The sequence below is a fragment of the Polypterus senegalus genome, chromosome 11, assembly GCF_016835505.1.
Source record: "Polypterus senegalus isolate Bchr_013 chromosome 11, ASM1683550v1, whole genome shotgun sequence".
NCBI lineage: Eukaryota > Metazoa > Chordata > Cladistia > Polypteriformes > Polypteridae > Polypterus > Polypterus senegalus.
This window is the reverse complement of record NC_053164.1, coordinates 56,709,958-56,735,457: the sequence shown is the minus strand read 5'-3', so window position 1 is coordinate 56,735,457 and position 25,500 is coordinate 56,709,958. Positions and strand designations below refer to the sequence as shown.

The window sequence follows — 25,500 nt, the reverse complement described above, 5'->3', positions numbered from 1 at the left end:
TATACTTACTGCATAATAATAGCAAGGAGTCTGTAGCTTAACACCTGTTATGTCAAGCTACTACCCTCGAGCTTTATGAATACATTTCTTAAATAACTATTTTCTAAATGCAAAACTGCTGTTTTATTCTATCTTCGTTGAAAAAGAAAATCTATACCTTGAAGTTATGCCATTTTATAACTAAAAACAGGTCATTTTAGAGCCAAACCTCAAATGTGAAATGTTTTGTTATTCTTTCATTTAATTGAAAATGTTTCATTTGATTAATATTCTTTTAAGTGTGAACATCTCAGTATGAGTTCTGTAGGTGGGAGAAGACTAGACAGTTATGGCTGAAAAATAGCTTATGACCTTCCTCTCAATGGAAAGACATTTATCACCAGTTAAGTTAGACTGCATTTATTTGAATTCCATCTAAATTAATAAAGATGATACTAACACACAAATTAAAGCTTACCTTACAGCATATATATTATGTAAAGTATCTATAGTTAACTGATTTACAGTTTAGCTACAACAGAAAACAACAGTGGATAGTGTCTTACTGAAAAAGCAATTGCCAGATTATCATCTTTGTTTATTTGCTTACTTTATAAAAAGAGACCATACCTTATGGACGTGACCTTATTATACTTAGCAGATTCACACCACAGATTACTCTTTGCTCAAAGCACGCTCTTTTGTTCTCTTTGCCAATATGGTTACTTTTTCCATAACAATCATCCCCACCTGGACCCATTGGGCAGTTTGACTATCCATGAGATTTGAACTACTTAATCACCTGGAACCCCATTAAATGACTCCAGTTAATGGCGGTCTGCTCTACAAGTACCTCTTCCAGAGTGCCATCCAAACAAACATGCAGATTCTCCTGTCATGTTAACATATTCCCATGATCCATCCATCCATCCATTATTCAACCCGCTATATCCTAATACAGGGTCACGGAGGTCTGCTGGAACCAATCCCAGCCAACACAGAGAGCAAGGCAGGAAACAAACCCTGGGCAGGGTGCCAGCCCACCATAGTATTCACATGATGTGTTCTTGTGTTATTGTATTGTATTATTTTTACATTTTGTCTAAGGAACAATGCTCTACATTTGTTACTAAATGCCTAATATAAATTTATGTGAATATGTTTATTATAAAATCATTTTGTTCCATGTGTCAGCTGGCTTTACTTTAGCTATAATTTAGAATATCTGTGAAAGCACGAGGTTGGCGGTTTAATTCCTATCTCAGATATAATGTGTGACCCTGAGCAAGTCACTTAGCCTAGTTGTGGTCTAACAGTAAAAAAGGTCATTAAAAAGTTGTACTGTATTCTAAACATGCTGCTGTGGACAAAGGCATCAGCCAAGGCAAAATTAATAATAATGTTCTGTATACATATTGTAAAAGATCTTAAAGGACCTCTATGGCCCAATTATGCACTTTCTTGAAGAACTATAAATATTTGTTTAAAAACTGAAAACTATAGGCAAAATGATCAGGAAAAAATACAGAAGGGTTTAGCGAATGAAGGAAATTGTCTGTAATAATGCAGTAATAAGCAGATCAGTGAATATTACTTAGGAGGAAAAGAAAGCACTAAAGGAATATTAAAATAACATTCTCATACTATGTTAGCCCATTTCAGGGTCTTGAAGGGTTGTATCTATCCTGGTAGCTTTGGATTTACAATTTACAGTTGACAATTAACCTGAATAGCACATCTTTGGGGTTGGTGGAAACAAGAGTACCTGAAGTCAAACCCACACAAACACAGGACATTAACCATTAAGAATATCTGTGCAAGGAAATGGAGGTCTACAGGGGCTGTAAAACAAAGGATGAAGTGAACGTGAATGCAGGGAAAACAATCATGAAAAAGGCATATTGGGATACCAAAATCATTATTGACAAGAGAAATAGAAAACGCATGCTTCTTCCTTCATCCACTGAAGGCAACAACCTTGTCAGACAAACACATCCATGTGTCCAAATGAGGAAGTGTGTTTTTATGCAGAACAGGAAAAATAAACTAATTGGCTGCTTTTTAAAAGGCAGACGTAAATTCTGTATTCATAGCTGCATATTTCCTTTAGAAATTAACAGCTACAAATGAAAGCACGAACATGAAATAATATTTAAGTGTACAACTGAAAGGTAACACTGCCTGCTGTATAAATAAATCACGTTTAATAGGGAAGAATCAAAATGTGCATTGCAAGTGGAAACTTAAACAAAAGAAATATTGCCCATCCATTCACTTTCTAAAGTGCTTAATAAGATCAATTTCACACCCATTTACACCAGCCTGATTTAGAGTGATTTTGTAATGATTTTGGAATACTTATCCAAACCTGTATATAACATTTATTGAATATTTAAGAGATATCTGACACAATATATAATATTTTTGAACCTAAGTAGAGGTATTGGAAATTTGTTACAATAGCACTGAAGAAAATGTTTTCTTCTTCACAACAGCTGACCTCACACCAACATGTCCTTCTAAATCCAAGCTCATTAGAAGTCTGTGGTGGCCTTATTTTGACATCTGCATTTACTTCTGGTCCTTCCTGTGACTACAAATGGGTCTGGAGTAGTTCTACATTTGGATCAGGGCATATAAACTGTTCAAAAAAATTAAAGGAACACTTTGAAAACACATCAGGTCTCAATTAGATCTCAACCTACAGAGGGCTGAATTCAAAGATACCCCGGCAGGCTAGTCCATTTTGCAGACATTTCATTGCAGCAACTGAAAATCATACTCAGTAGTTTATAAGGCCCCCACGTGCTTGTATGCATGCCTGACAACATCCGGGCATACTCCTAATGAGACAACGAATGGTGTCCTGGGGGATCTCCTCCCAGATCTGGACCAGGGCATCACTGAGTTCCTGGATAGTCTGAAGTGCAACCTGGTGACATCGGGTGGGCCGAAACATAATGTCTCAGAGGTGTTCTATTGGATTTAGGTCAGGCGAGTATGGGGGCCAGTCAATAGTATCAATTACTTTATCCTCCATGAACTGCCTGCATGCTTCAGCCATATGAGGCCAGGCATTGTTGTGCACCAGGAGGAACCCAGGACAACACTGCACCAGCACAGGGTCTGACAAGGGGTCCAAGGATTTCATCCCGATACCTAATGGCAGTCAAAGTGCCGTTGTCTAGCCTGTGGAGGTCTGTGTGTCCCTCCATGGATATGCCTCCCCAGACCATCACTTACCCACCTCCAAACTGGTCATGCTGAACAGTGTTACAGGCAGTATAACATTCACCATGGCTTCTCCAGAATCTTTCACATCTGGCACATGTGCTCAGGGTTAACCTGCTCTCATTTGTGAAAAGCACAGGGTACCAGTGGTGGACTTGCCAATTCTGATATCTATGGCAAATGCCAATCGAGCTCCACAGTGCTGGGCAGTGAGCACAGGTAACACCAGAGGACATAAGGCACTTAGGCCACCCTCATGAAATCTGTTTCTGATTGTTTGGTCAGAGATATTCACAGTAGTTGCCTGCTGGAGGTCATTTTGTAGGACTCTGGCAGTTCTCATCCTGTTCCTCAATGCCCAAAGGAGCAGATACCGGTCCTGCTGAATGGTTTAGGACCTTATACTGCCCTGTCCAGCTCTCTTAGAGTATTTGCCTGTCTCCTGGAATCTCCTCCATGCCCTTAAGACTGTTCTGGGAGATGCAGCAAACCGTCTGGCAATGGCACATATTGATGTGCCATCCTAGAGAAGCTGGACTACCTGTGCAACCAATGTAGGGTCCAGGTATTACCTCATGCTACCAGTAGTGACACTGACTGTAGCCAAATGCAAAACTAGTGAAGAAACAGTCAGAAAAGATGAGGAGGGAAAAATGTCAGTGGCCTCCACTTGTTAAACCATTCCTGTTTTGAGGGTCATCTCATTGTTTCCTCTCTAGTGCACCTCTTGTTAATTTCATTAACACCAAAACAGGAGAAACTGATTAAAAACCCCTCTGCTACTTAACTGACCAGATCAATAGCCAATAAGTTTCTTTGACTTGATGCTATACTCTGATTAAAAAGTGTTTCTTTAATTTTTTGAGCAGTATATTTTGTGACCACACGGAACTTCTTGTGCAGTGTATGTTTACCTGGGAAGAAACATTCATGTTTCTGATGACTCTTCCTGTGAAGTCAGTAGACATATTGGGAGAGCATGGGTGGTCATGAGGTTGCTGGAAAGGGATGTGAGGCATTCCCGATATCTTTCGGGTACTCTGTGTCTTCGGAGAATCCTTGGGTACTGCTGGTTTATCTTTCTGTCGATTAAGCGGTTGCTCACAGAGTCCTGAATGAGGCAAATTACCTGCCTTGTGAGGGAGCGTTAGTTATGGCACTACAGCCATGTGGCACAATTCCCTAAAGGGTGACTTGGCTGGCAGAAGACCTGAACTGGTGAACCAGGCTAAGAGGATGCCCACATAATACCTGGCTGTGGAAGATTAATGATAATTTCCGGAGAGAGGGACTCATATTGCAATTAGGGCACCTAGTGAGAATGAAGTTGTTTTTGTTAATCGTAAGAAGTTACATTCTGTTATCAAGTCATATGTGATGCCAAGATGAAACTGACAATCGTCAGAACTGCTCTGGCATAATGCCTCCAAAAAAGGTATCTCCAATTGCAAATGCCACTTGCAGATCGAAATTAAAGAGTGTAGATGTATTTTCTTCTCCTTTCGTCACTCTGCCAGTGACTAATAATTCTCTTTGTCACCAGAGACTTGAACTTATTTATTTATTCATTTTACTTCAGAAATGATGCTGCTGGAGCTCACAGCATGTATGCTAGCAGTAACATGTTGCCATTTAGCATATTTGCGCTTGTTGCTGACACCTGTGCTTAGGCCACCACATGAAGGACATTTGGGTGCCTTTAACTTAGAGAATAAAAACTTAATTCTCATACTACTGGTTACGCCATGTGGGAGGCTGCTATACCAGCCAATGAGGTTCTGCAGCATCATGATTGCATATGTATGAGGTTGATTAGCATAGTCATATGTGGTTGTTTCATGATGGCAACTGGGCAAGGTTTGAGGAGCATTCACAAACACAAATTTACAAGATGATTATGATTTATAAAGGATAAATTGCATGGAAATGTTCATACACCAGGTTTTGTAAATCTATTTTTTTTTAGCATACACATTTTCCTGACTTTTGGCATACATGCATATTCATGCTTGAAATAATACAAAGTTTTATAAATAAGGCCCCAGGCATTGAGAAACAGCTCTGAACAAGGCACACATCCATCACACTGGATCTACTCATGCATACATTGCCACAAGACCAATTTGAAATGATCAAGTAATTTAACCGATATATCTTTATGGATATAGGGGAAAATCACACTAAGGAGAATGTGTAAACTTAACACCAGAAACAACTGGGCATGGAATCTGAATCCAGGACACGGAATCTGCAAGGTTGCAGAACTACTCACAGTGTCACACTATAATCACACAAACAAGGACTTTTTAAATGATGCCGCTCTCATTCTAATTTTCCTTCAGCAGGTTTTAAATGCTAATAAATTCATTGCAACCTCAAGCTACCAGGCAGGCTTAAGGCAATGCGTGTTGAGTAAAACACTGAGTGAATGAAGATTCATTATGTTTCAGAAATTCAGGCACGCCCACTCTGCAGGAGACCTTGGTCACAAGGACCCAGTGCTTTTAAAGCAACAAATGACAGCTTTAATAGTATTTGATGGTTTCAGGCAATTGCACCCAAATATTAAAATCATTTTTAAAACCATACAAGCAAATTCTTCAAAAAATAGAAGACAGAACCCGAGCAAGATGAGCTTTTTCAGACATTTCTGAATGGTGCTGCACATGCGTGATGAAGAATAAGCTTCTTTTCTCTCACAGTAGTATAAGTTAATTAAAATATTCTCCAGCTACAAGATTAGATTATATGGAGCTGACTGCAAATATCTAACTATTACAGAAAGTGACAGGTCCCTTAGTATCACAGATTTCAGATGGTGGTGACATGATGCAGTCCTCTTGATCTCTGGAGATTGCTGAATCTTCCACATTAGAGAAGTCAAGTTCTGCTAAGCAGAACTGATTTAAGCTCTTTATATCTTTTGTGCAATCATGCAGTGAGCCTTAAAAGCTCTAACAATTTTATTATTTCTTTTTAAGAAGTATTCGTTCAAAGTAATTGTGTTGTTAGCTTTATTTGGATTTTCATTCTTTCATTGAAGAAATATTGATTGTGTTATGAGATCGGTCACCTTTAAAATACCAGTGAAATGCAGAGCCACCATACTCTATTATGTTTTATGTCAGTACCCTTTAACTACAGCAAAGCAGATTTTCACAGAATAAATAAAGATGTGCTGTAATTAGTTTTCAGTTCTGTTGTAGTGAGCAGTTGCTAGGATGTCACTTCAGGGTTACTGGCTATGAAATGATACTTTCAATCTCATAGTTTTTACTGGATCAACTCCTTCTGAGCTGCTGTTCAGTGCTTAATTATGTTTTGCATCATGGTACTTGAGTATTTGTGAGTTTCCTAGCCAGCATTACTGAATGGTAGTGAAGGCTATTGTTTTTGTGTGAATAGTCAATTATTATCTTTATAGTCATTTTGGTATTTTTCTTTTTTTTCTTGTAGGAAATCACCTGGTAAAAACAGAGCTTACTAATGTGTAGATCCTAAGGATTTAACTACTGACAGTAAAGTGAGTAACATATTTCCATATAAATGCATTCTAAATGGTTATCCTGGATTTTTTATATGCATGTTGCATTAATACTAATTTTAAGTTACCTTTTGCGTTAGTAGCCTAACTAACTGGCGGTGCATTGTTTCAACTCCATTAGCAATAGCAACTGAAATGAATGTCAACCGAATATTTTGTATATATACATTGTGTATATTGAAAAAACGCATCGCTTTTTAGGAAACTTGAGTTATGAGCATGAGCAGATCTGTGTTAGGATGTCCCATATTCAAACACCTGTTATCATATTAAATTGATAGTATATTGTTAACTGGGTAGATTTCTGAAATATCCAGCCTGACAGCTTTTAAAAAGAGTCCTCACTTGGTTTAGGTCACAAAATCTTTTGAATAGCAGTAAAAATGGCTCCGAACAACATTACATTGGATTACAGTTTATACTGTTAATAACTATGATCACTTCCTTTTCAGTGGACAGGCTTTTATCCAATAAAAATGAGATGAAGTTTGGCTTTCTAACGTGTAAAAGATTACTGCTGTAACATGTGGCAATTGCTTGATTGGCCACTTTTGCTGCTAACAACTGCATAAAGCATCTGCTTGTAGTCCATGCAACAGTATGTTTTCACATCAAAGTGACGGGCAATTCTTTCTCCAATAAGATAACTGAAATCCTCTGCCTGTCTGCACTTGAAAGAGTCCTGATGTGTTGCTCTGGAGCAAATTAATCAAGAGCAAGGCAAATAAGGACGCCCTCTCAGATTTAATGTGTTTATAAGAAACACTTATGAACCTGATGATTCACCAGGACAAGAAAACTCCCACATATGATATACCATTCAACTCTTCTTGATGTCCAGTTATGGAAGACATCAGGATTTTGGAGGATACCCTTCTATTTTTGGTCCTCTAAAAAACCTTTTTAGATCATATTTTTGCAGGAAATGGTACCCTTCTAATAAAGTGTAAACCAATAGGTGTTTTTATCAAAAATAATCAGAATGACTTGAAATTATATATGTTACATCAACCAATCCCAGGGTTTCAGCCCCTATTGTGATACGTGAGGCCATTTTTGAAACACTCCGAAAAAATGGGGAACAGTAATATAGTAATGGTAATATAGGCTTGTGGAGTGTTGTTTTATGTCATTTCAAGGTAGCTAATCATGAATAATATTTCAGATATTCAACTCTTTTCTGGTCATCCTAGCATCCTAAGAGCCACTCCCAAAAAGGCTAAAAATGACAAATTTCAATCATAAGCATGTGGGGTATTGTTTTAGGCTATTTCTTGGTCAGTGATTATAAATATAATGTTATTTTTGATTTCTAACCCTTTACGATTCATCTAGGCCTCTATAGACCTCTATCAGAGGGTGAAAAACAATAAATTTCTAATACAACCAAGAATATTTAGACTTTAAACATTTAAGGTGAGCATACATTTTAATATTTCAAATATTTAACACAATGTCTCTTATTTATTGATTACCTCTGCTTCATGAACTAAATCATTACACTCTTTTAAAAACCCCAAATTATGTCAGCTTTGACCAATTTAGACTTTTATACTTTGTGAAACTAGTTTCATGTCTGCACATCTTAAGGTAATTTAATGTCAACAAAAAGTGGTAAAACAATTGGTCTGTGTCCTCAGGCTTACTTTCGTCAGAGAATTGAAACAATTCTGTGGTTCAAAACTGTTCGTATGCTTTCACAAAGTAGGCTTTACATATGGATAAATAAGATGTTCCTTTTTTTTCTTGAGGTCTTATGTACATTATTCCTTTAACTCTGACATAATATATTTCCTTTCTGCTGTTCTCTAAGTTATACTACCAAGTCAAGTCAAGTTGGGGAGCATGCACTGGTACAGCGCATTGCCGCACCCACTACACGGCGAAACAACTCGGGATCCTGGTTTGCAACCCCCCAGGCAAACATGCGGTACAGTCCCACCCTCTGGAAATGACCCTCTATCTGCCGCAGCCAGGTGTTGCGTGGGTGACCCCTTGGCCTGCTCCAGCCACTTGGGTCCCCAACAATAAGGATCTTACGAGCCGGATCACCCTCTGGGAAACGTGCCACATGGCCGTAGTGCTGTAACTGACGCTCCCTCACAATGCAGGTAATGTGCTTCATTCAGGACTCCATGAGTAACCGCTCATTCGACACAAAGTCAAACCAACAGTACCCTAGGATTTTCCGGAGAGACACAGTACCAAAGGAGTCCAGTCTTCATCTCAGGTCACTGGATAGGGTCCATGTCGCTATCCAGTTATACTATGATAAGGGAAATTCTAAAACATGCTGATGTTACATTTTTATCTTGCAAAAGTGCATTTTTAGTAACGACATTGCAGTTTGTGGCTATAGTTCAGATAGGACTACAAAGTTTAGTATTAATTCTGTAAATTACACCCATGTGACAAGGAAGTCAAAGCTATATGACCATGTAATGGGTAGAAATAGTTATACAGTTTAGAATAACCCAAAAAGGATAAATACATACATAAACAAGCAGATGAATGTCTTTGCATATGTCTGATTTGCAATTATGAGGTCATGTATCATTTTTTAGAAACACTATGCTGTGATATTGGGTTGAGCTTCAATATTCTAGAGCTCCTTACAGTAGTGGCAAGACAATATCTAGAATTCCCTTACTAGAAGTTTAAGTCTGTTGCTGGAGTCCACCTTCCTCAATTTTTTGAATCTCTCACAAGGGGAAATGGCCTGAAAATATAAATGGAAAGGAACGTCACAATTACTCCATGTTGTCTGTATGTCTAAATTAGTAATTAACATGAAAATGGACAACATGGTGGACCTATGGATATCACTGTTTCAATGCGGCACTAGGGACTATCTGTGTCTGTATGGAATTTACTATACTTATTTTTCAAATATTGTCACAAGTTTTTTATTTTCCTTTGATATTTCAACACCATACATAAGAACATAAGAAATTCATCAAACAAGAGAAGACCATTCAGTCCATCCAGCCCATGTATTTAGCTAATAGCTATGCTGTCCCCAATATCTCATCCAGATTCTTCTTAAAGGTTGTTAAAGTTTCTGCCTCAACTACATGTCTCATTAGTTTGTTCCAGAGTCCTACAACTCTTTGTGTATAGAAGAGATTCTTGGTTTCAGCTTCAAATGCACTTTCCCTAATTATCACTGATGTTGACTCTATGATTCACCCTTAAGCTGAAAAATTGCTATTGGATCTACTTTATCAATTTCTTTGAGGATTTTGAATATCTGGATTTGGTCCCCATGCAGTCTATTCTGCTCAATCAGGTTTAAGTTTTTGAGTCTGTCAGAGTGTGGTGATATGGGTCCACAGCTCGTTGAGAAAAGGCCATTTTTAATAAATAATCGATGTGCTCGCGGCTTAGCGAGGGGACGTTGGGCCATAGTGGGCCGTGGGACGATCCGTAGGGTGTGGGCGTTTCTCACCTAGTGCACAGGTGAGGAACTGCCCACATTCATGATTGTCCCGTGGCTAATGCTGCAGCTGCTGTGGCCCTCGTCATTTTAAAAAGAAGCGCGAGTCGGTTTTAGCGAAGTGTAAAAACGATCGGAGAGAAAAAAGAAAGGAAAAGAAGACGGAGGTTGTAGGGAGTGAGCGAGTGTGGAAGCAGGCGTTGCCGGAGAGAGACAGACACGCGGTGCGAGCATGTGGTGAGCGATCGCGCCGTGGGCAGCTGTATGGAAGCTGGGTGTTAGGCCAACACCGAGACGTTTGAGTTGAGGTTGCTCCCGCTGAGTGAGCAGGTAGCTGGAGTGTCTAGAGGAAAGCGACTGGCCGCATGAAGGCCATGGAAAGGCAGCGGAAGTCGGGAGACTTGGTGGTGGGAATCCCCAACGTGAGCGACCTGGCCGTTGTGGGAAACCAAGTTCTCCGGGACTGGGATGAGTGCCATACCGGAGCCAGGGATCGGGAGGTCTCCAGTCTCATGCGTGTGTTTCAGGAGGGCAGCTGCAGAGAGCGTCTTGCCTGCTGCTTGGCCCAAACGGGATTAGCAGGTGAGACGCTAACAGATGAGCACCGGATTTGTTTGATGGTTTTTAAGACTGCTTCCTGATCATTTTAACCTCTGGTTTTAAAGGATTGTTTTTCTATTGATTTTAACCTCCTCGTTTTCATTTAATGGATTATTTATTTATTTATTGAAGAACATGGAGTACTGCACTATTTATGAACACTGTTTTTGTTTTGATGGACAGTTTTAAATAAAAGCACTATTGCACTTTTTGCACCACCCCTTGCTCAATTGTTTATTTGCCTTCACTGACTAGCTCACTCGGTTTCATTATCGACGGTGTGGGGTTCGAGTGCTTCCAATAGCAAAGGGAGTGTGGAGCCTGAACCCACATCGTCACACAGAGTAGGACATGCCCTTAAGTCCTGGTATGAACTTGGTTGCTCTCCTCTGCACAGCTTCAAGTGCTGCTATGTCTTTCTTGTACTGTGGTGACCAGGGGCCTCAAGCATAATGTAGTGCATAAAATTCAAACTAAAACATATGGACAAAAGTGGAAATGTGCATACACACAAAAAAAATCCAGATGCAAAAATTTGTGTGTATGCCAACTTCCACGTTCTTCCACTACATAAATCCTGGTCAGCATGAAAAGTAATGCACGTGTATGCGCCTGCTGCCCTACCCCGACTCCTCCCAGAATTACGCCTCTTTGAAAATGTAAATCAATATAAATAGCCCCATATGTTTTGTGTTCTGTGTAAAGACAATGGCAAAAGCACAGAGGAAAATATATTTCAGCGAATATCAAGTAGAGGCAAGGAAAAATGTACTATTTGTTGGTTTAAGCAGTGATATAAACAACAAAAGGAAGTTGATCGAGTGACAGAGTAGCAGAGAAACTCGAAAGTTCAAGTTCAGAAAGTCGCACAGTACCTGAAACAAATAAGAAGTAGTCAGATATTAAAGTCGCCATGAAAAGGTGAGTCGTAGCCCACCGTGTGAATGTCATATGGAAGCATATTAGGATACAGAGAAAAGAAAAACAAAATAGGGACACTGGGAAAAAATGTCCAAATGTCAACTTTAATCTTGAAATTTCCACTTTAATCACATAGTTTATGTTGTCATTAAAGTAGAATGTCATAAACTTCATCTTAAAATCATTTAATTTACTAGGTTCTCAAATCCCATCATAACTAAAGTAGCACATTAAATGCTTCATATTCAATGTGTACTTCTCTGTACTCTTATGTGTGTGCTTCTTAAACCAGCTTTCTCTTACACAGACAGGACACAGAATACATTACATTAATGATATTACAGCTCTCTGAACAATTTAAATGATAAGATGTATACTTGATATCATTGTCGTGATGATAGGAATTAAACATTAGGGCACGTTGGCGCAGTGGTAATGACAAGCTGGCGCCCCGTCCAGAGGTTGTTCCTGATCCCCGAAAGATGCTTGCTGTGCCATGTGAGAGCCTCGATGAAATAATTTATTGCAGCAGTACTGCCTCTTTCAAACGTTACTAACTCCCAGTTCCTGTCCTTCCTTTTCTTTCTCCATGTAACCAATCAACACACAATCAGCTCTGTAATTAATGTCAAGCCATCTGTAAGCTTAGAACACCAATTTTTCTAAACTTTTAAGGAACATTGAAATATCTTCGTAGTACATGTTTAATTATTCCATCCATCACAGAATTCAGAGTCACGCCAGTTCTAGCAAGCATATGGTATACATTATTTATATAAAATAAAAATGTATCTGTATAATGTAATATACATATTTTAGTGTATTTCATGTTAAAATGATATCAGGAGCTCCAAGAAGATAGTGCTTGGATATCTAGATTGACTTAGAAGCCAGTCTTCATCATCTGTAAATACGTGCTCTCTTCTATTGAAATGAATTAAATTCCTTTATTGTTATTGTATGATACAATCAGATGCAATATGCAAATCCTCCATAAATTTATTTTTGTATAAAATAATAATACAATAAAAAACAATGAAAATTATACAATATGAAAGCATAAGTACAATATACATGTACATACAGTGCAGATATCACAACTGTAGTGCAAGTTTACAGTGAGGTAATGGTAATTGTAATTCTAAGTACAAACAGTTCTACCGGGAGCATTTGATTGAGTGTTTTTGTAGCTCTTGGGATGAAACTGTTCCTTGAGGTTTGTGCAGGAAAGGCTCTGAAGTGTTTGCCACATGGAAGTAATTCAAATAGACTGTGCGCATGGCTGAGGCACCATATCCTCGATGCTGTATCCCGATAATCCTCATTCCAATCAGCTGCTGTAAGTTGTGATTCCACACTCACACTTATAAAATAAAGCTGCGTCAGGAATGTGAATCTAAAAAATAAAGGGAAGCCATACAGGAACAGTAGCACTGCTTTGACTCTGGGTGCTGCCAGTTTGCAAAACTGAGGTAAAAACTTGCGTACACTATGGTTTCAGCTGGCGTGAGAATGTGCTTGGCTTTACACCAAGTTTAGTTTTTATACATCGCGATGTGAGCATGGGAACAGGTGTGCACAAGATTTTTGTGTACGCACCATTTATACATGAGGCCCCAGAAGTGCACACAATACTCCAGAAGTGGTCTTACTAGTGCATTAGCATATGAGGCTTATGAATGTGAACATAGGCTTGTCTTGTGACAAATTGGTGGTTCTTGCTTCTCACCTAATACTGCTTAAAACTGATGCATTTGGTAAGGGTCCGATGTGGATAGATGGATATACATGAAAAATAAGCCAAAGCCATAATAATTCACCATAATAAAAAAAGCCGTTGAGGCAATCCATAGCTATTATTTTGTGTCCATTAATCAATACAAACATAAAATATAATAAAATAAGCAGAAATACTGCAATAATATATATTTTTAATGAAGTAATTGCTAGTTTAATATTATGATCATATATAATTAAATGTATGCTGTTAAAGGATATAAGTGAGAGAGTAGCCATGATGTGGATCCTCAGTCTTGAGTAGATTCTAGAAATATCCAAACAGTACATTTACTGTGAAAACATTCAATAATTAGGATAGCTCTAGAGTAATAAAGGAAACCAGAGGAAAAAACAAACCCTGCTGCTGAATGTTTGGGTTTTACTACATTACTATCTGTCCCTATTTATCAGATGGAAGGCTTCCCAACTTTCCCATCAAATATTTATTTACTTCCTCTATCTTTCTTTCCATTTCTTTTTATTTTCTATAAATCTCTATATATTTTCTATATATTCTATTTTCTTTTCCATCCTCTCAGTGACCCTTTGCCCTGGTTACAACTGACTGTATAATCATTCCTGCACTGGCAGTAAGTGAAATTTAAGCCATAGCCCTGCTACCTCCAGGCATTTGCCATTATAAGTGCAAGGTTGTCTGCCCCTATTTGACTTCAGGAGATGTTAACGATTTCCTTTGATGTTTCCAGGATCAGTATTGTCTTCTGACCCCTTCCAAAGCTCCCTTAGTAGCCCACATTTCCCATGTTGAGGTGTGCTGAAATAGGGTTTATCTCTATGTGCCCACTCTACGTGGACTTGGTCTCAGTCCTGAGCTACCATAGGGATATTTTTGCCCTTGCTAAATTAAGATGTACAAATTGTAACCCTTGTATTAATATGCGAGGGTTAATGCATAAATAACTTCAAATTAAAAATAGCACTATGTAGAAGAAAAATGAATGTTTTGCTTTTTCCAGTCTTAAATTGAATCAAATAGTGCTACATGACATTTTCATAAAAGCAGTAATGAGGGTATGAAGACATAAGTACATAATTAGCAATTCCTGTATGTTTGAGAAAAAAATCACTCTTCTGATTCAAATCCCTTCACATGTAAACACTTATGTTCTCAACAGCTATATTTTGCACACATTTATTTTAATAATCGTATCAATTGCAATTAGCATGTGCAATGTTATTGTTTGTATTTTTTATCAAATGTTATTTTAAAATTGCGCACTTCCAATTATTTTATTATATAAAAGCACCAATGACAGATCTGTGAACTTGTAAAACATTACCTAAACATTAATTATATCTAAGCTCTCATCAGCAGTCCATGAATTTACTGCAAGCTCATAAATCACAGGGAGAGAGTTAGCCAAAGAGAGCAGACAAATGCCCATTGAATAATAACATTTTCTTCTATTAGGAACAGCAAATAAGGAAAGAAATATACATGCTTTTTTTACCTGATTTGTTCACTTCTTTTGTTCATGATGCCATATCTGTCTCTAGTGGCTCAGAGCCCTCACGGAATTTTCATGTGTTGCCACAAAGACTGCAATCAATTCTCTGTATACGCACCCATCAATCCACACTGCAATTTAAAACTGAATTACATTACTGTATCTGGCCTGTTTTGATTATGAAATAATACATCTACAACTTCTGATGCATTTTGCTGAAAAAATAAAAAAGCACAAGCCCAACAGCAAATGCAACACAGTGAAATAATTTACATCACAGCGATCACCATTTAAATAATAATGGAAAAAAGGGTGGGAAAAAAGATTAGTGCTATAATAACAACAAGATGTGGATGATAGATTCTGACATTATGTAAATGGATTTGTGTGTGTTACAATGTCAGTCGTACAGTGCACAATATTATCTAACTATAATATAGCTTCAGAAAATAGTTAATGTTGTGTCATGTAACAAACCCGGCAAGAATAAAATTTATTAAGTGGTTCACTGCAGTGCTGCTTATTTTCAAGTTATTTTAAATGGTTAATTGTCCAGCCATCTAAATATCACCAATGACAAATGGGCAGGTCAAAACTATTAAAATCCTTGCCCAAACTCAATATTTACATTCAGCTTTATTAATGAAAGAATTCACTATTCCAAATTCATAATACAAAAAATGTGGGTTGGATAATGACTGACTGACGGACTATTACTACTAGTAATAAAAAATAAGAGAGTACATAAATTATATACGCCGCAAAGTTACTAGTGATAATTTAACACTTAAAGTGAACATTAAAAAGGGTTAAGAATAAACACTATTAGTTTATTTATACCTAGCAGTTTTGCTGTGCATAAAACCAGAAAATTACTGAAAACTGTGACTATGAAAAATGAATGGAAGATGAGAAATAAATGAAGAAAATAATAGATGACCTAAATTGAAATTCAAAATTCAAGACTCTTAAAAGGCAAAACTATAAATTCAAAACCAAAATGCCAGACCTAAATATTACTCCGCCTAAACAAAGGACCATAAAAAGGAGCTCATGAACACAGTTGCAAAGCAACTAATGTGACAGCAAAGTGTCTGTGGTTTAAATGACCCACAAGTAACTGTGGCCTTAATGATCACAGCACCTGAAGGGTGAAAATGTAGCTACTGGCCTGGGGTCTGTTTCAGAAAGGATTAGTATGAAATCAGGATAAAGTAAATTAGGATTCACTGAAATTGGCCTAATTCAGTTTTAAAAAAAACTAGATTTAGCCAAACCTGTGTTTCTGGAACAGATTAAGGCAGAGTTTCATGATGCAAAAAATTTGCTAATCATGCTTTTTGGAATGGAGTCAGACTTTGCTTGTTCCATAAAAATATGTGAAGAAATCCAAATAAGTTACAGGGGCAACCAATATCCAGAAACGAACCTGCAAAACAGTTTAACAAAAATGATTGATATTTTAAGGGTGGAGTGATTCATGAGCAAAGAACCTAATCATGGGATGAAATATCAAAAATGATCAGTCTGAAATGCTGATCCCAAATTCACTAAGAAACAGAAAAAGCAGACAAAGTGTTAAAAATATTATGCCCCTACCTGAGAGAACAATCGACACAAAGACACAACTCCTTCGCCAAATACTACCACAGAGAAAGGTTATCAGACCGCAGTCAGATGTTCTGGCATACCCACAGAAGTATCTGCATTTTACATCTGACACTTTAATATATTGCATTTGAGCAAATTTCTAACATATGACATGTTCAGTATAACTTCCTGACATCGAGCTGACGTTGATACAGGTCATTTACATTTCCTATTGTTATTTATTTTTTTGCTAAAGATAGCTTTCTCCGCAACATTAGATACACCACTTATCAGAAGAGAGGTCAGAAAAGAGTGCTTAACTTTGACACCGTATCTGCACACAAACGCACATACACATGGGCTGTCTTCCCACCATTTTAGGGGGATTCCACAGATTCACAGGTAGAGCATTTGAATTTAAAGAACTGTGCCATTTCTGAGCAATAATATCTTATAATGGGCTTGCTTTTTGAATAAACTGCCCAATGTCATCCCTTCTATTCAGTGCCTCAACTGTTAAAGAAACACCTCTAAGGACTCTTCTTCCAAGAGTACCTATACCTTCTTCTTCTTCTTAGCTTTCCCTATTTTTATATCATTGACATTTTCACAATAAAAAGAAGATGAAATCTTCTCACAGCATCAGTGTGAAGGTACATAAAAAAGTACACGTATGAATGTTAAATACTAAATACAAATATTATCTTGTCCTCTTTCCCATTTTTATGATAATGTGAGATGTCGCACACATAATTACAAATATTGAGGAAAAATATCCAGTGTCTTAAGTTTGAATGGGGTATGCTACCATTGAAAGAGTGGGTACTGTTAAAAGTTGTCTTTTGCAAATTTGTACATGAAGAATAATGAACTTTTGATCTCTTTTGTACAGATTGTAATTGTGGGACAGCACAGGGTTCAGTGCAGACAGAATAATATTTGACATCTCTCACAGTCCGACTTTAATGAATGAATCAACTCTATATGTGCTGAACCCTTAACACCATGGGTTTTGTGCTTTTTTGATATCATTGATATTGCATAAAAACATTACAATGGTTACTGGATGGTTTGTAAAATTTCAAGTAAGGTAATATCATCAGGTGCATTTTGCACAATGCAGTATTTTATTACACAAAATGTACCCGGATTTCATTGATTAACTGTTTCATGCATTCACTCAATCAATGATCTTCCTCCATACCATCTCTCTTTTCTTGGCAACTGCTGTATTGCTCCTCTTTTGGAGGATATTCCGATAAACTTCATGCAATGGTAACAGGACCTTTTGCTCTTCAGATGTGAAGAAGGATTGTTGCCCTCTGTTTCTCAGACTTGAGTTTGATGCCTGAATGGTTGTTCAGTGCTAGACTCAGAAGGACTGCCATGAACATATGTAATTCCATACCAACCTGGCACTAGCTAATTCACTCATGCTATTGAAAACTGGATTTCATTTTGAGAACCAGAATTATCTAATTCCATCCATCCATCCATTATCCAACCCGCTATATCTTAACTACAGGGTCACAGGGGTCTGCTGGAGCCGATCCCAGCCAACACAGGGCGCAAGGCAGGAAACAAACCCTGGGTAGGCCAGCCCACCGCAGTTATCTAATTCCTCTTTCAGGAATCAAAAAACAAAATAAAACATAAAGGAACAAAGCAAGGGAACAGGGCAAGTGACAAACACAAAAGAAAAAATGGAGAATGTAGTATTAAACCATCAAAACTCCCATATTAAAAAAAAAATTGTGGACAAAGCCAAGTTGGTGTTGCTCCAGAATTGTTACAGCAGTAAATTTCTAATTGACCTGAGTAGCTACTAAGGCAGCTGTACCATTTGCTTTCAAACAATGCACAGAATGCTAACCCACAAGCTGTGAGATGAATAACCTTATAATGAAGACTTTTAAAATCTTCACAATTTTGATGAAACTACCTAAATGAGTATTCTTCAGTTGCCATTTTGGGGACTGTTGGAAAATGACCATTACTTTTGTCCTTCCTTTTATATCATACTTCCAGCCTCAAATAAAAGGTGGTTCATGTGCTTCTATCGGAACACAGCCCCAGGTTTAGCTACTGAGGGTGCTGACAACTTTTTTGTGCCCTAACTATGTAAATGAATGTTTCAAACACTTGGAGTGTACGGCTTGCATTTACAGTTAAAACAATTAGTTGGCCTGTGTTTCACTGTCATCAGATGTTGCTGCAGTTCATTTTCTGTCAGCTATGCCTTATGCTCATGCTGCTGTCTTTTCCTTGTCAGCCATGTCACATGGCCACACTGCTGCATACCGTGAGTAGGACCTGTAGCCCAATTAGGAAGCCCACACCTCCAGTTCTTTGGTCATGTATGACTTTCTTTTGCACTCAGTGCACATGACTTACACTTGCAATGAAAATGGTCAATCGGTCTGTACAAATGTGCTTCATTGTCAGAAGATGTTGCTGCTATACTTTTCCAGTCAGACATGACATGTACAGTAGATGTGCTGTTGCTTTCCGTGAGAAGGACTTGTAACACAATTATGTGGTCAAGGTAGCATGAACCTCCAATTCTTGGGTCACAATATATGTATTGCATTATAAGTTTTTGATTAAGACCAAGATCAAGGTTCAAGGCCCAGTGGTTTGCAAAGGTTTGCATGGCAGACAACCTTTAGCATTTTATATATACAGATTGGTTGATTAATGTTTTATTTATGTAAACTTCACCAAAGTTATGAGAATAACTAAAGTATACCAATAAACTTTGCAGACTTGCATGGAAGTTTGAACTGCTGCAGTACCACAAGCAGGACTATACCCCACAGATCCTGAGCACCAATTTGATTCCAGGCTGGGAGGCATTTGATTAGAGTTTACATGTTCTCTTTGGGCTTATGTTAATTTCCTTCATTGATACTACCTCGAGGGTCTTGTTCACGAGTTAGGGAAGAATGGAGTGTAAGATCGACAGGCGGATCGGTGCGGCATCCGCAGTGATGCGGGCTCTGCATCGGTCTGCCGTGGTGAAAAAGGAGCTGAGCCGTAAGGCAAAGCTCTCAATTTACCAGTCGATCAATGCTCCTACCCTCACCTATGGTCATGAGCTATGGGTAGTGACCGAAAGAACGAGATCGCGAATACAAGCAGCTGAAATGAGTTTCCTCCACAGGGTGTCTGGGCTTTCCCTTAACAATAGGGTGAGAAGCTCAGTCATCCGGGAGAGGCTCAGAGTAGAGCCGCTGCTCCTCCGCATCGAGAGGAGTCAGATGAGGTGGCTCGGGCATCTGATCAGGATGCCTCCTGGACGCCTCCCTGATGAGGTGTTCCGGGCACGTCCAATCGGGAGGAGGCCCCGGGGAAGACCCAGGACACACTGGAGGGACTATGTCTCCCGGCTGACCTGGGAACGCCTTGGGATTCTCCCGGAAGAGCTGGAAGAAGTGGCCGGGGAGAAGGAAGTCTGGGCCTCTCTGCTTAAGCTGCTACCCCCGCGACCCAACCTCGGATAAGCGGAAGAGGATGGATGGATGGATGGATGGATGATACTACCTCCATTCCAAATTCAAAGAAATACTTTCAGGTTAATTGGCCCACTGTGGTTTAGTGTGCCATGCAGTGGATCAGAGTTTATAGTCCTTAAAGCATTTCTGCTTTGTATTGTTCCAGAATTAAGCTGCCTGTGACATTCACAGAAAGAAATATGCACAGAAATAGAATAGATTTGCTTTATGGCTAATAATCAGCAATTTTACAAGCAATATGTTTTCATTGACATCAAAAACAAAATACACACTACAACAAGTACCCAGCAAAGAAACCTTTTTTTAATTATGATTGATTAACATTGTAAAGATTAGCATTAGATGGCATTTCAAGCATTAATTGCTGTAATTTACCAAAGAAATATCATTCATACCTGTGTCATTTAATAAATTGTAATACAGCATGCACAAATTGCAGCATCTAAAGGTCTTGCTGTTTAATGATATTACTCATTAATTTGCTAATATTAAACATATTGAATACTCAAACAGATCAGATACTGGCACGTTTATACAGCCTTGGCAAGAACTAAGAATTCACAATTTATCATCAAATGCGTATGGGTCACCTGCAATGGAAATTTTGTCTTTTTGTGCAGTATATAATTACATTTCTTAAAGTGGCCCTTAGGCCTAGCAGTACTGCTCACACTGATGTCTTCCTGTTTTTGGGAGGCAAATTCTTTGCTAACTTTGATTGTTTCGTGATCACAGAGAATTTTCAATTTTGTTTTTGGAAATAAGTATCAACCATCTAAAGGTGTTTTTCATTTACCAGAAGCTTTTCACTAACACAATCTCTAATTTAATAAAACATAACAGTTTAAGTCTTGCTTATGCAGTGTTGGGGTGCAGGAGCCTACCACAGAATCAAGGACCACAAGCCAGGAATAAATCCTGGGCAGAGTGCCATTTCATCATAGGCCCACTCTTGCACATGCATGCAAGTTAATACAGGGCTAATTTAGAATTATCACATTAACATGCACATCTTTGGGAGGAGAGAGATTTTTAATTATTTTCTGATTCTTAATTTATATATTTCTAATGTATATATTGTAAAACAATCAGATGGCACAAAAAGAGCTGGGACATCACTGTGGTGAACTCCATTTAATTAGCATTCCTAAAGTACTAGGGTGTTGTACCGTGTTACCCATTATGAATGTAGTGAGGAGTCAAGCAAAATGACACCTTTTACTGGCTAACTAAAAAGATTACAATATGAAAGCTTTCAAGGCAACTCAGACCCCTTCTTCAGGCAAGATGTAATACAGAAACTGGAGTTCCCTGTGTTTACATAGACACTAGAACAGCCAATGCTAAACAACGACCAAACACTGAAAAATGTATTTCTAGAACCTCCCTTCCTGGCATATAGACAACCTCCAAACCTGCAGCAACTAATTTTCCAAAGCTCCCTAAGTGAACTAACAGAAAATGGCACATCTCCCTGCCTACAGAGAAGTTGTAAAACGTGTGCTCACATTTATATTACAGACCGTGTAATTATACTGCCGACTAGAACATCACATAAAAGGATCATTTTCATGCAGATCATCTAATTTGGTCTACCTAATTCTCTGCATGAAATGTCCTGACACTGCACTCTATGTTGGAGAAACTGGACAAACACTCTGCCAGAGAATGAATTTCCACAGGTTTTACATTAAACGTTCCAACGCAGATGTTCCTGTAGCAGCCCATTTCAACAGCCATGGATACTGTGAGAGGGATTTTAAAGTCACAGTGCTTATGGGCAACTTCAGAACACACAAGAGAGAAAAGAATGGGAAGTTAAACTTGTGCTAAAATTTAACACATTACAACATGGTTAAAATAGAGACAAGTGTTTTATGGCCAGATATGAGGGTTGTTTGCATCTCTAAAACTGACCCAGATGACCTGAATACAAATCCACATTGTATTGAAAAACTCATCGGAAACTTCAAAAGACTTAGTTGGACAGTTATCTTATCCAAAGATCTTGACCACATATTGTTCTCCTCTCTTGCTAAAGGAATCTTAGGCTGAAGAGGTCTATTAATTTTTTACATTTAAGTTTTCTCACGTAAAAATTTACCAATGTTGTTTCTTATCTTAGTGTCTATATAAACACAGGGAACTCTAGTTTCTGTATTACATCTTGCTTGAAGAAGGGGTGTGAGTTGCCTTGAAAGCTTGAATATTGTAATCTCTTTAGTTAGCCAATAAAAGGTGTCATTTTGCTTGATTTTTTACTATAAGCATGCCTATTAATTTAAAAGAAAACAAAATGAAAGTGTCATGGAATTAAATAGGTCCAAGGCTTAAATTCAGCTTGCTCCTGTTAGGATGCTCCACTCCAAGATGCAGGTTCTTCAGTGAATGCTGACTGCCAGTTCCTTATTATTCTAATAGTCGTCTGGGGGAGAAAAGGTGGGAGTTCTGTGATGTAGGAGGAAGTGACACAAGTGTTCATCCAGACACATGTACTCCACGTGTGACAGAAGGCATTAGCAAAAGTGCCATTGCATGCTCTGGAGATGTATTACAAACATAGTATGTTATGTTACTGATATTTAAATTTTGTGCATATGTTTCTAAGCAGGGTATAGCATAAAACTGTGCAACATGTGGAAATCATTGTAGTGTGCAACAAGAGAAAATTAATGCAGTGAGTATGTAGATAGTAAATAATACACACCAGAAACTCCAATTTGGGCAACATGTATAAATACTATAGATTTTAATGATGATGCAAATATCAAAGACAGGTAATAGAATAATTGTAAAAATATTTAATATCTCTTGCCTTATATGTACAATCAGTGTTCATCCTATACCTTTCTTCGGTATTCTTGTGTGTCTCAGCCTGTCTTGGCTAGTAATCTTGATTGTATTCCCGTAAAGGCTGCTTCTCAGACTCTTCAATTTTTAGGAGCATTGCTTACCTCCTGTCCACTTTTTGACTATCACCAGTGTTAGATGGACCCCCATTTTCCATTGTGAAAGCATCAGAAAAAAGAAAGAGACAAATATATAGGTCATTGGGTATAAATTTATGGTACTTGTTAAAGTTAGCTTTTTTCAGTTTTACTCTCTCACGATCAAGTACTAACCCCCCCAACCATCCTGATCTGACTCTAAGTAACAGCGCCAGCATAAATTCACACCTTCTGATGCTGTTCGTTTTCAAATAATATTGCATTAGTGCGATGATGTTTTCTGATTGGTACTATTCAGGTCAAAAAATTATTTCTTCAAAATGTCACATACATTGTCTTTCTTTCAGGTGTGTAATAGAAACCACAGCATAGAGAGAAGTGTGCGCATTGCAACAGGTACACATGTCCTAAATGTAGGAAGGAATGTCCTTGCGTGTGTGTGAACTGTTAACATTTGAATTTGATGATTGCATATAGCACTGAACTGACCTCATAAAAGGTCATAAAATGAATAATTCCAAATATCATATATACCTATGTCTCTGTTTTTTTTGACATCATAAACCATAAGGTGCATACTAATTCTGCATGAGCATGAGCAGGTGCACTCAATAAAACTGAATATAAAAAAATAAACTAACAGTGAGATACGAAGAAGGCAGATTCACCAGCGTTTTTGTGTCAGCTTTTATCCCTCCAGATCACAGAATGTCCAGTTCCATTGCCTCAAAACACCACTCACATCTACAGTTACTCCCAGTTTCAAATAAAAACTAACAGCGTCAGATCCCTAGGGCGGTAGTATGTATCATGATTGTGAGAGAATAAAAGTGAAAAAAAGGTAACTTTTACAAGTACAGTACTATAAATGTACACGGTCTGTTACAGACGCAAACTGAATGTATGTGTGTATTATATAATATTAACAATAAGAGCAGCTCACTACTGAAAACAGTAAATATATGAGACAGTCGGAATCGAATTGGGGACTGTTGATTATAAGTCGCTACGCCACTGAAGCTGTTGTATTGTCCTTGAACCTGTTGTGAAAGTGTTTATTTAATTGTTGGACTTCAGGCTTCACACATTCTATAGTTTATGCCTACATTTTGTAATATTTATTACTAAAATATGAAAAAGTTTCAGTTTTAACAATGTGTTTACACAGATTACTGTAGAAATGGAACAGACATGAAATGCATGTGTTCCAAATAACAATCTATTATTTCCACTCTAAAACTCCAGCACTTCACTCCCAGATAATCAAGGCATGAGCTGGGAGAACTTTGTGAACGTTCTGCGGCAGTGGGGGGATAGAATAACAGGCTGCTTGTCTTAATCGACACATTTACAGCATAAAAGACGCTGACAGAGAGGTGCGAACAGATTTAAGGTGGGCCAGATTTACAAGGTTTCTCGTAGGCTCTGGTAATTCTACTGTTAATTAGGTGGTATTTTTGTTTCATTTTCACTTATTATATATTCAGCAAAGCACAGCAGTATAATTTTTACATTTATAAGACATTTAGAAATATTTCTATTTTTGCTATTGATTTAAATATTTAACTCACTTTTGTTGATTTCATTATATTTTGCCCTTTCTCTGTCCAGTTTGTTCCCTTCATTGTATCTTAATGACAACAATTAAAAACTAGCAGAGCAGACACCCAGGCAAATAACACTGAATCATGAAAAGCTGCAACACTTTAGCGTAAGACCTACTAATTAGTAAATAATGAATTAATTAAACTATTAGAAATTTAGAAGATCCTTACTGAATGTGTGAGTGAGAAGAGGAGCAGATGTAGCAACAGAACATCACTTCCTTCTAGGAAAATTTCAACTGAAATTGAAAAATAGCTGAACGTCAGCATTAACAAAACAGCACAAGTACAATGTAGGATTTCTTAATGACACACAAATAAGGGAAACATACAGCATAATCTTGAGAAACAAATGGTGGTATGAACTGGTAGAAGATGGAGTTGAGGAAAATCTTGAGACAAGTGGAATAAAATAAAAGGGACAGTAATATCAGCATAACAAGAAGTACTGGGTCTCAAGAAACAGCAACAAAAGGAATGGATCTCAGTTGACAGCATACACAAGGTCCAGGGAAGAAAAGAAAAGAAAGCAGTGGTGAACAATAGCCGAACAAGAATAGAGAAGGCAAACACTCAATCTGAATATGCACAGAGCAGTGAAGAAGAACATCAGGGCAGATAAGCAGAAGTACGTATAGAGTCTGGCAACAGAAGCAGAGCAAGCAGCAAAAAAAGGCAAGATGAAAGAACTCTATGACATCACTAAGAAATTGTCTGGAAGGTACAACAAGTATAAAGGACAAAGAGGGAAAATCAACAACCGAAGACAATGAAAGAGGTGGATGGAGCATTTTGATGAACTTTTGAATAGATCAGCATTACAAAATCCTCCCAAAGTTGATGAAGCTGATATGGATCTGCCTATAAACTGCAACAAACCAACC

At 37.9% G+C, this 25,500-nt stretch overlaps 1 protein-coding gene across 3 annotated transcripts in view; it reads left to right on the top strand.

Moving 5' to 3' along the window:
- gabbr1b (gamma-aminobutyric acid (GABA) B receptor, 1b) overlaps positions 1–25,500 on the top strand; it is a 770,225-nt gene that overhangs the window by 180,884 nt on the left and 563,841 nt on the right. For 2 of the 3 annotated variants that reach the window (XM_039768693.1, XM_039768691.1), the window contains exon 2: positions 6,667–6,733. The exons of the other annotated variant lie outside the window; for it this stretch is intronic. The gene's annotated coding sequence lies outside the window, so the exon portion shown is untranslated. The remainder of the gene's footprint in view (positions 1–6,666; positions 6,734–25,500) is intronic. 3 annotated transcript variants of the gene reach the window in all.